Consider the following 12181-nt stretch of genomic DNA (forward strand, 5'->3'; position numbering starts at 1 on the left):
AACACAAGACACAGAAATCTTCTAAAATAGCACTTACTGTGTACAATAGGGGTGACTTCTGTGACCACTCATTGATATTGCCACTTGAGCAGAGTTGGGATAGGCCTCTGGAACCTCCGTAAACATGGTCCCAAGGAAAAAGTTTGAAACAGCAGATGAACACAGACTGGGAGTAAAAGGAAATTGAGTCAGCATTGGTCGGCATGCCAGGCAGTCATGTCCCCAGTAGCCTAATTGTTGTCAAGTTGCTAGGTTTGGAACAAGCCCTGTAGCTTTTTCTGAAATGGGTTCTCTAGACTCAACAAATCCTGCATCTTGGCAGAGGATTAGAGTAGATGACCCTTGCGGTCCCTTCTCGCCTTGTGGTTCTATGATTCTACACACCAAGGGTGCATCTATACCGCACCCTAAAGTCAAAATAAGATATGCAATTTGCGCTACACAAATTGCATATCTTATTTTGAAATAGCTTATTTTAAAATTTGGCATGTCTACACTGCACCAAATTTTGAAATAACATGCTATTCCAAGCCATCCCTTATTCCTCGTGCAATGATGTTTACTGGGATGGCAAAATAGCATGCCCATCATTTTGAAAAATATTTCAAAATAACAGACGGCTTGTGTAGACTCAGCGTATCCCTAAATAGCTGTGAAGTATAGATGTATCCCAAGATGTGATGTGCTGGGATCTTCCCTAGATCTTCCTTAGATTAATTCCTCACAGAAAAGGGCTAGGCTTTAGCTAGGAGTTAGTTTACTAATGCTGCTTTAGCAATGGAACAGTCAACCTCCTAGCCTTTTTTCTGTTTTGCTTGTCTTTAGGTGGGTGTTTTATTTGAAAGGCTTCCTACACAGTAGGGCTGTGTCTAGACTACATGCCTCTGTCGTCAGAGGCATGTAGATTAGACACATAGGCAAAGGTAAATGAAGCCGTGATTTAAATGATCGTGGCTTCATTTACATTTACATGGCTGCCGCGCTGAGCCGACAAACAGCTAATTAGCTGTTTGTCCGCTCAGCGCGCTAGTCTAGACGCTCCCCTGCCGACATCAAAGCCCTTTGTCGGCAGCCCCGTTATTCCTCGTGGGACGAGGTTTACCGGGGCTGCCGACAAAGGGCTTTGATGTCGGCAGGGGAGCGTCCAGACTAGCGCACTGAGCGGACAAACAGCTGATCAGCTGTTTGTCGGCTCAGCGCAGCAGCCATGTAAATGTAAATGAAGCCGCAATCATTTAAATCACGGCTTCATTTACCTTTGCCAAAACAACAAATCTACATGGCTCCGTCGACGGAGCCATGTAGTTTAGACGTACCCTAGGTGTCACTAGGCTGGGAGAGACACAGAGAGCAGCTTTCAGAAAGCAAATCAGCTTCTTTACAATCTTTCCCCCTTCCCATTCATTTGACAAAAGGGCTAGTGCACAGAAGGGGGTGGGTAGGGAGAAAAAAGAGAATAGGAAATCTTAGGGATTGTAGCATCTGTGTCAAATAAAATTTATCTATATCAATTTCTTGTTACAAAAAGTTAAAAAAGGGATGGAGAAATGGGGTGAGAATTGACATCATTGGTGGAAGCAGATGACAGGAACTTCAGGTTCGCATCTCAGGACGACACAGCCACAGATTGTCTGGTCTCCCTCTCCTCATCTGGTCTGGTCAGAAAGTTTCAGGACCCATAAAAAGAAAGCTGTGTGGTATAATGGTGGGTGTGATTCTCCATTACCTTGCACTGTACAGCTGTTTGCATCAGTGCAAAGTGGTCATCTGATGCTACCAGATTAGAATTCTACAACAACTTTGCATTCACTTTATACAGGTGTAAATAGCTACATAAGGTGCATAAGGTGATTCAGTTCCATGTGGTGATGCTGGATGAAAATGCTAGTGACTATGATGCTATGCAACAGCTCTTCATCATGTTGTGTAAGCTGCCAAGTGTTCTCCAGAAAAGAAGCGTTCCAAAGCATTCTGTGGTCTCCCAGACCCAACAATTTTGCATATAATGTAAGTTTAAACTATCTTCCTTATACTTTTCACCTCCTTAGAGTCATAGAAACACAGGGTTAGAAGTGGTCATTAGGCTAAACCCCCTACTAAAATGCAGGATTGGCCAATGTAAGATTTCATAGATGTTTTGGGTTCACTAGAAAAGAGGGGAGGAATTGGATTGTGTTCTTTATTGTGTATCATCACCAGAATTGGTTACTGAGTTTCAGACTGTTACACCTGTGCCATACATTGAAAGCTATGGGTTACATAAGTCCTAGTGCATACTTTGAACACTGGATTTATACTTCTGTAACTAAGGAATTTTGTTGGCCTGTTGAATCTTTAGTACTAGTGATGATTCATGGAATAGAAGAAATCAAGCTTGATTCTGAGATCCCAAATTGCAAGGTCAGTAGTTAAAAGAAAAAGAATCCCAATACCATTTGATAAAGATGTATTGAGACGTGACAAACATAAAATACCATGATGCAGTTTTTTTCAGCATCGCTGTTCAGACCAAGATCCCACTTCAAGGAGTTCCCCAGTAACGTGGGTGGTGACACACAATTATTCTCCCATGTGGATATCAGGCTAGATGGTTTAGAATAAAAGGGAGCTGTTTCAAGCTTAAGTCCATTTTCTTTTTATTAATGAGGAAAAGCGTTTGCAAGACCAATGCAAATGTGGCAGAGAAATAAAAACTAGGTCCAAATCATGTACTAATTTTACAGAGGGTGTAAGTCAGTGAAGAATTTTTTTTTCTGGTACAATATAGTGTCCAATATAAAACCATAGAAATCATATATGTAGAAGATTAATGTTTGTTTATGAAATCCAAAAGAAAAAGAATAAAGCAAAGTAAGAGTGGGAAAATGTTTTCTTGTCTAAAAAAAGTATTTTACTTTCAGAAGTCAAACACCTCAATTTTTTTAAATACACTGCAAAGAGCCCCACTGTTTGCATCCACAGAGTCATTCTTTTTGCAAAATTGTAAGAACCTTCAATATAGCACTATTATAGGAGAATACAAAGCCCCTTTGGTATAATAATAATTTCAATTATTTTGAAATATGTTTAAAAATATTCTTGAGCTGCTTGCTGTGAAACACCGGTGTACAGCTGCCATTAGTGTCCAGACTGCTGTTCCTGAGAGATCTCAGATTTGATAGTCTAAGAATACATAATATTTGGCTGAAATAAATGCCTCTGCTGGAGGCAGTTTTTATTGCTGGTGTCGTTAGATGCCAAAATGTATTTTTCCTTGGATATTCTAACTAGGAAATAATGGAACAAACTCATGGGTAGAGTAAATTACACTTAGGCTGTGTCCAGACTCAGGGTTTTTTTTGAAAAAAGTAGCCTTTTTTCGAAAAAAATTCACCTGCGTCTAGACTGCAGCCGTGTTCTTTCGAAATTAAATCGAAAGAATGCGGCTTTTCTTTCGACAGTGGTAAACCTAATTCCACGAGGAAGAACGCCTTCTTTCGAAAGTGCTCTTTTGAAAGAAGGCGTTCTTGAAAGCAAACAGGCTTTTTAGAAAGAGAGCATCCAGACTCACTGGGTGCTTTCTTTCGAAAAAGCGGCTTGCTTTTTCGAAATTCCGCGTGCAGTCTAGACGCTCTCTTTCGAAAGAGGCTTGCAGTCTAGACATAGCCTTAGTGTATAGGTAATAGCTGAAATTTGCTTTTGTTTATGACAGAAGGCAGGCAATCACCTTTTAAGAAGTTTATGAATATGAAATGTCATATAAAACTGGGATTATTTAGATATCTCTGACATGTTGGTTTTCTTTCCTCACCAATGTGCATGCCGAGAAAGTGTTGTGCCTTACAGACACTGTATTTACAAATGCTTTGTTAATGATGTTCAGGGCAACTGCACCTGTATTTTCCCCTCAGTGGTCCAGTAAGGATACCCATAGTCTGCTTCCTAGTTCCCTAGCTCCCTAGCTGTTGCCTGTCTGTTTCTTTCCTTTCTGATAGGGGGTGTTTTTAGACTGCATAGTTCCTGGCCTTTACAGTGGGATTCCCAGAAGAGACAGACTGTCCAAGCTCACCTGCAAGCTTTCTTTTGTAGGGGTACCTCTACACTGCAAGCTTCTTTCAGAAGATCTCTTCTAGAAAAGTTTATTTCGAAATAGAGTGTCTACATGCAAAAAGCACAACGAAATCGTGATGTGCTATTTCAAAAGATAGCATCCACACTGATTGGATGCTATCTCACATTTAAGGCCATCCAGAACCAGTTCAGGCAGGGAATTAGGTCAGCAGTTGCTTCCTGGAGCTACTGCCTAAGGCTATCAGAGATGTGAGCTTAAAGGGACCCTCCTGGACAGCTGTTTCTCAGGTTCTTCTGTTTGCTTGCCTACCTCCCTGAGGGACAGCAAAGTATTTCCTCTGTGTGCTCTGGTTGCCCTGCATTGGACACCACAGCACACTCCATGCCATGGAGCCAGAACCACCTCTGGGCACACGATGACCTCACACTGCTGCAGCAGTTTGTGCAGGCTGCCTTCATGGCCCTGCATGTGCTCAACCCTAAGCTAATCATCAAGACTCTCTGCCTGTGTGCACAAGCAATGCCTTTGCAACTGTACCCCACAGTGAAGTGACACTTCTGGCGGCTGGACACCAGATCTGACTGGTGTGACCGGCTGGTCATGGAGTGGTAGGATGAACAGCAGTGGCTCCAAAACTTCTGCATGAGGAAGGAGATATTCATAGAGCTATGTGCCTGGCTCACACCTCCCCTCAGATGACAGGACACCCAGACGCGACTCGCCATCCCCCTGAGAAGCGGGTCACCATTGCCATCTGGAAGCTGTATATGCCTGACAGTTACTGGTCCACGGGCAACCAGTTCGGCATGAGGAAGTTGATCATTGGGACTCTCCTCATGCAGGTAGGGTGAGGGAGAAGCCCTGTCCCCAGGGAGTTCTGTAACCCTGTCCTTACATAGCACTGTGGGAAGGGCTTCATAGGGGGTGGCTGTTTGTGCAGAGAAGGGGGGGCTCGGGGAACTCCGAAGGCCTCAGGCACCCCCTTTGATTCTCTCTTTTATTTCTTTGTTTCTTTCCTTCTGCAGGTAGTGAGGGCCATTAACATCATCTGCCTGGGCAACTTGGACCCCATCAGCATTGGATTTGCTGCCCCGTACTTCCCCAACTGTGTGTGTGGGGGAGGGCTATTGATAGAACCTGCATCCCCATCTGGGCCCCCAACAACCATGCAACACAGTACATAAACTGGAAAAGACATTTTTCTATGGTTCTGCAGGTCGACTACTGCGGCCAGTTTACTGATATCTTTGTAAGCTGGTGGGGAAAGGCATACAACGCCCTTGACTTCCGCAACTCCAGCCTCTACAAGAAGCTGGAGGCCAGCTCTTTCTTCCTCAAGCACAACATAAGGGTTGGGGATGTTGAAATGCCACTGTGCAGTGTAGGGGACATGGCCTACCCCCTCATGCTGTGGCTGATGAAGTCATACAATGGACACCTGGACACCAGCAAGGACAGGTTCAATGGCTGCCTGGGCAAGGCTTTCATACAGGCCAAACGCGCCTTCGGCTGCTTGAAGGCAAGATTCAGGTGCCTCCTGACCCTCCTAGATGTCAGAAGCAGAAAATCCCCCAGGTGATATCAGCTTGTTGTGTGCTCCACAGCATCGTGAAGAGGAAGGGTGAGGTCTTCCTTCCATGGTGGGGGGCAGAGGCCAGCCAAGAGGGACAGGCCTTTGAGCAGCCATATACAGCTGTCATCTGGCAGGTCCATCAGCTGGGGTTGTGCATCCAGGAGACCCTGAGGAAGAGTTTCTCTCAAAAACCCCAGTAACTCTACCCAGAGCCTCCCCACTAAGGGCCTGTGTATTGCCCGTCTGCCTTTTCTCCAACAACCCCTCCCTTCCCTCCTCCACTCCTCTCCCCTGCAGATGCAATAAAAAAAACGTTTTGGTTTTGAAAAAAGAACTGTTTGATTATTTATTTGGGACAGAAGTAATGGGGGAGAAGGGGGACTGAGAACCTGGAAATGAGGAGGGGGAAGGAGGCAGAGAACCTTTGTGGGGATAAGAGGAAGGGGTCAGAGAACTTTTGAGGGGAAAGGAGAGGAGCAGGACTGGGGCTGAGAGTGGTGCCTGGCTCGGGTTATTCTTCCACCTCATGGGGGATAGGCGTGGGAGGGGGGGAGCTGGAGTAGGGTTAGGCATGGGAAGGGAAGTGGGGACTGGGGCAGGGACTGGGGCAGGAGCAGGCACTGGGATTGGTGCTGGGTAGGACAGGAGCTCCCAGATGGTCACACACATGTTGTGTCCCTGCTGCAGCAGCTCAGTCCACATCTGGGCCTGCCACGGCACATCATTCCAGATCTTCTGGGCCAGCGTCTGCTGCATGTCCCACAGGATGAAGACATACTTCCTCATGAGGTCCTCCTGGACCCTCTGGTGCCTGTGGCTCCCTCGCGGTCAGGCAGCTGGTTCAGATGGTGTTGATCACTCCACAGTCACAGCTGGTCCTACTGGGGACAATAAAGAGAGGTGGTCAGTCATCCCTGGAAACACAGTACCTGAAGCCTTGCCCTCATTTGTGAGCTGAGAGCAACAGTTCTCGGGTCAGAGGAAGGTGATGTCCCAGAAGCAAGGCCATGTGTGGCCTCGATAGTTAGCCCTGCCTTACAGGGGCCCAGAGGTCCCCAGGGGCCTATGCTTCCCATCCCCCAATCATATCCCATGGACAAGCAGGCAAGGGAAATGTCCAGCCACACTCTCCCTGGGTATGTCTACACTACACTAGTTCAAACTAGGGTGGTTAATGTAGGCAACCGAAGTTGCAAATGAAGCCCAGGATTTAAATATCCCAGGCTTCATTTGCATCTTGCCTGGCGCCGCCATTTTTAAATCCCTGGTAGTTCGGACTCCGTGCCCGCGGCTACACGTGGCACGGAGTAGGTAGTTCAGATTAGGCTTTCTAATTCAAACTACTGGTACTCCTTGTGGAATGAGGATTACCACTAACATGAGAGAACAGTTCTGATTGCAAGCCTAGTCAGTCTTTGGCCTCTCTACTGTGAGGTCAATTAATGCCAAACACTGTGAGTATGTGTGTGTACAGGCAGTCCCCGACTTACGCGGATCCGACTCACGTCGGATCCGCACTTACGAACGGGGCTTTCTCGCCCCGGAGGTCGAGGTGGAGGTGTTCGTAAGCTGCTCCGGTGCCCCTGATCTGCTGGAGACCGTCTCCAGCAGACCAGGGGCACCGGGCGGGTTCCCGCGCTTCTGAGGCTTTGCCAGAGCAAAGCCTCAGAAGCGCGGGGACCCGCCGCTGCTGCCGCTTCAGTCCCAGTGCCTGTGGTCTGCTGGGGACCGTCCCCAGCAGACCACAGGCACCAGGACTGAAGCGGCAGCCGCGGCGGGTCCCGCGCCTCTGAGGCTTTGCCAGAGCAAAGCCTCAGAGGCGTGGCACCCCGCTGCCGCTGCGGCTCTGCTCCCCGTGTCCCTGGTCTGCTGGGGGGGGGGGGCGCAGCTAGTGTGCCCCCCCCCCCCCAGCAGACCAGGCTTTTGTTTTGGACCTTGGGGCAGAGCAGCTGGGGCGCTGCCGATTGGTCCTGCAGAGCCGCTCTGGGCACTACTGGACCAACCCGGCAGCACCCCAGCTGCTCTGCCCCAGGTCCTGATTCAGCCGCTGCTGCTCAGTTTCAGCAGCAGCTGAATCAGGACGCCTGGGGCAGAGCAGATGGGATGCTGCTGGGTTGGCCCAGTAGCACCGAGGAGCGGCGCTACTGGAGCAACCCAGCAGCACCCCAGCTGCTCTGCCCCAGGCGTCCCCAAGTCAGCTTCTGCTGAAACTGACCAGCGCTGACTACAGGAAGCCCGAGGCAGAGTTGCTCTGCCCCGGGCTTCCTGGAATCAGCTGCTGATCAGTTTCAGCAGCAGCTGACTTGGGGACGCCTGGGGTTCTTAAGTTGATTCTGTATGTAAGTCAGAACTGGCGGTCAGTTTCAGCAGCGGCTGAATCTGGACGCCAGTTCCGACTTACATACAGATTCAACTTAAGAACAAACCTACAGTCCCTATCTTGTACGCAACCCGGGGACTGCCTGTAGTTGTGTTCATGACACCTCTGGTCCTCTATGATCTAGATTGAAAACACCATTTCATCTCATACAGGACACAAAATAATGCATAGATTTTCTAGTCAGAACACTTTGGAGCTGTCGGAGCAGTGAGCAGAAGATCTCTATTGCTGTGACACATTCAGAATGAGAAATGACTGTCTAGCAAGGAGTACTGCAGAAAGGGATCAGGAGGCATAGGAGATCACAAGTTAAATATAAGTCAATAGAATAACACTGTTGCACAAAACCAAATGTATTAGCAGGAGAATTAAAAGCAAAACATGAAGTGATTCTCCTGCTCTAATCTGTGCTTTGATTGGAGTATCGTGTCCAGTTATGGGCACCACATTTCAAGAAAGATGTGGAGAAACTGGAGAAAATCCAAGGAAGAGCAACAATAATAATTAAAGGCCTTGGACAATAAATGAGTGAAAAAATTGGGTTTGTTTAGTTTGGAGAAGTCTGAGAGGGGACATAATTACAATTTCATGTACATAAAAGGTTATTAAATGTGGGAAAGAGAAAGGATAGGAGGATAGGAGAAGAAGCAATAGACTCAAATCACAACAAGGGTGATTTAGCTTGATCAATAGGAAAACTTGCTAACTGGCAGGATGGTTAACCTCTGGAATAAATTACTGAGGGAGGTTGTGAAATCTCTATCACTGGAAATTTTTAAGATCAGTTTAGACAAAAACCTGTCAGGGATGTTAATGCCAAACTCTGAGATTGTGTGTGTGTGTGTGGATTTGAAATCATGACACTACTGGTTCTTTGCGAACTAGACTGAAATCACCATCTCTTCTCACACAGGCCAGAAAACAATGCATAGCTTTTCTAATCAGAAATGGTCCTGCCATTAGTGCCAGGGACTAGATTAGATGACCTCTTGAGATTCCGTCCAGTCCTAGGGATCTATGATTCTGTGATTTCTGCCTCCATTTTAAATCTGTACAGATACAAATAGCTTTGTGTGTGTCTTTTAATTTTTCTTCTTTGCAACCCCCATGAGATTTTCAACATCTACCAACAGGTTTAGGAAATGACTAACAGTGATTTCACTTCTCCTTACACTGACTGTTTAATGTGAAATCTTCCTGTGAACTCGAGAGGGCTGCAAATTAGTAATCTGTGGAAAGCAATGAGTGAAATGATAGCTACCAGTAGTATATTTCCCATGCAGATACATGTATATAAATGTATATACATTTTCTTTATAATCTTATTAAAATACTGTAAACTGATAAACAAAAACTATAAAACAGTAAATGTTCAAACACTGCTGTGATTCAGTTCGGTGAATCCAAGTACCAGATGCTATTTTTGGTCATGTACCGTGCTGAGATTTTGTTATGGTTACTGACATGCACAACAGCTGCAAGGATAATTTTTATGTTCATTATATTTACTGTGTTGCTGAGAGAATTAGAAGCCTCTGAAGTACATCTTAAAAGGTTTTATTGCCCTATAAAAGACTCTCTGTCACTTTAAACTCCATTAGCAGAGCTGTTTAGGTTAGTAATGAGATTCTTCGGAAGAGGCCAAGACAATAGAGTGTAAAGGTCTTATCCCAGCTCCATGCAGACTGTAGTACATGTCATGCAGTGACCCAAGAGACAACAATTTACGTAAAGGCTCATTGAATTTATGACTTGAAACTGAAGTATGGACTCAGCTGGACCACTGTTTGTTGCTTTGTTTAGAGCTGTACAATATATCTGCCCTAAATTCTAGGTTGACAGTCAATACATGATAATGCTGCAGAAATATTTACCTAAACTGGTGGTTATTCTACCCTTTTTTTTTTTAACTTGTAGCTGTGCCTCAGTTGTAGAATTGATTTTTTATTGTACTCCACACAGTGGAGAGAAGAATAAGGGAGAACTGGATAGCAGCCTTCAGCTACCTGAAGGGGTTGGGGGGGAGGGGGACAGCGAGATTTCCTAAAGAGCATGGAGCCAAGCTATTCTCAGTGGTGGCAGATAATAAAACAAGGAGCAATGGTCTCAAGCTGCAGTCGAGGAAGTCAGGTTGAATATTAGGAAAAGCTATTTCACTAAGGTCATGTCTACACTAGGAAATTATTTTGAAATACCTTATTTTGAAATAATAACATGTAAAATAACTATTTTGATTTAGTGTGTCCACACTACAGGAAAGCCTCAAAATTAGTCTGGGGCAGTTTCTATTAGGGTGTGTTTATATAGCAGGGCTAAACTCAATTGTAATTGTGTATCTTAAGTCAAAATAGTTTATTTCGACTTTTGGCGCTGCCTACACAGCAGTTATTTCAAAACAGAGCACTTTCCCCCTGACTTCCCTTACTCCTCATACAATGAAGGTTACAGGAGTTGGAGTAAGAAGTCCGTTATTTCAAAATTATTTTGAAATAACAAGTTTGCGGTGTAGACGCGCACTATATTAGTTTGGAATAACTGATGTTATTCCGAAATAACGCTGCTGTGTAGACATATCCTTAATGTGGACGTGCTACCTCAACTTAGAGCCCCAGGAAGCACTGGGGAGTAACCAGAAGCCTCTTTTTTCAAAATAACAGGCTTGGTAGTGTGGACGCTCCACTTGTTAATTCAAAATAAGGGGAGTTATTTTTAAATAACTCCTGAGTGTAGACCAGGGCCTAGAGAGGTGGTGAAATCTCAGTCCTTAGACATCTTTAAGGCCAGGCTTGAGAAAGCCCTGAGTGGGATGATTTAATTGGGGCTGGTCCTGCTTTGAGTAGGGCGTTGAACTAGATGACCTCCTGAGGTCTCTTCCAACCTAATCTTCTATGATTCTGTGAGACTCAATTATATATGAAGTACTTTGTGGTAGGCTACCCATTTCAGTGACAAACACAGGATGTTATTGCAATCTTTTATGAAAGGTGACATATATTGGCTGAATCCGACGAGGTGCTGAATACGTGTCTCCCACAACAGAGAACTTGGGTCCACTTGCTCATTGTTATACAAAGGGTTAGCACGAATAAACACAGCTTTTCTGTAGAGAGTAATCCCTCTGACTATAATAGGCTGCTTCTTACACCTCGTCAAAGGAGGTTTTACTTTAGCTAGTATGGTAGAGGCCTGTGGCCTGTAGTGTTTAGGGTGACCAAATGTCCTGTTTTTAAAGGGGCAGTCTCATATTTAAGCCTTCCTGTAGGTATTCCTACTTTTTGTAAATGGACAGTTGTCCTGTATTTTCTATCTCTCCCCTCCTATGTGGAACCTTGCTTGCCAGCTGGCGAGGTCCAGGGACTCATGATAAGGTTGAGAGTTTAAGGTTGGTAGTTGGACACAGCTACAGCATGTGGGGCCAGCTGCTATCCCTGCTGGTCCATCAGTGCAGTCCCTGCTGCGGTGCCTCCTTTTGGCCAGCAGGCCCCCTTCACTTCCCTGTCCCATTTCCAGCAAGCACTAGCTACTTGCTACGATGGTCAATGAATGTGGGCTGGCACTGGCCCATTACATGTCACCTATGCTGTCCACACATCACCCCTTAACTCTCTTCTCCTCAAAGTGTCCTCTGCCTGCTGTACCTGTTCACCTCGCCCAGCCCTCTGCTCCGCTATATCCCACCCCCCAGGGAATGCCCTGGTCCTGGTGCTGTGCGGAGAACCAGATCCTGGTTGGATCATTCAGCTCACTAACATCCTGGTTGACAGTCTCCTTCCTTCCTCCACTGCCTCTGGTTAGGCTGGCACTTAGGGAAAGCTCAAACCCTCTGGCCTGGGGCGCTAGCCAGGAGGAGCCAAACCCTGCTTGCCTCAGCCTTATTTATCACCCTGCTCCTATTTTTTTTCACCCTCACATGATACCTGCAGTGATTTCATATTTCCTTTGTTCATTGATAACTATTTAAACACAGCAGCGTTATTTCGGAATAACTGACATTTTATTCCGAAATAATATAGTCCATATTTATACACAAGCAGTTATTTCGACATAATGTTGAAGTAATGTTGAGCTGGAGGACTGCTTACTCCGACTCCTGTAACCCTCTTTGCACAGGCAGTAAGGGAAGTCGGGGCATGAGTGCTCTATTTCAAAATAACTGCTGTGTAGTCAGCGCTAAAAG

Source organism: Pelodiscus sinensis, chromosome 1, assembly GCF_052426305.1.
Source record: "Pelodiscus sinensis isolate ZL-2025 chromosome 1, ASM5242630v1, whole genome shotgun sequence".
NCBI classification, from domain to species: domain Eukaryota; kingdom Metazoa; phylum Chordata; order Testudines; family Trionychidae; genus Pelodiscus; species Pelodiscus sinensis.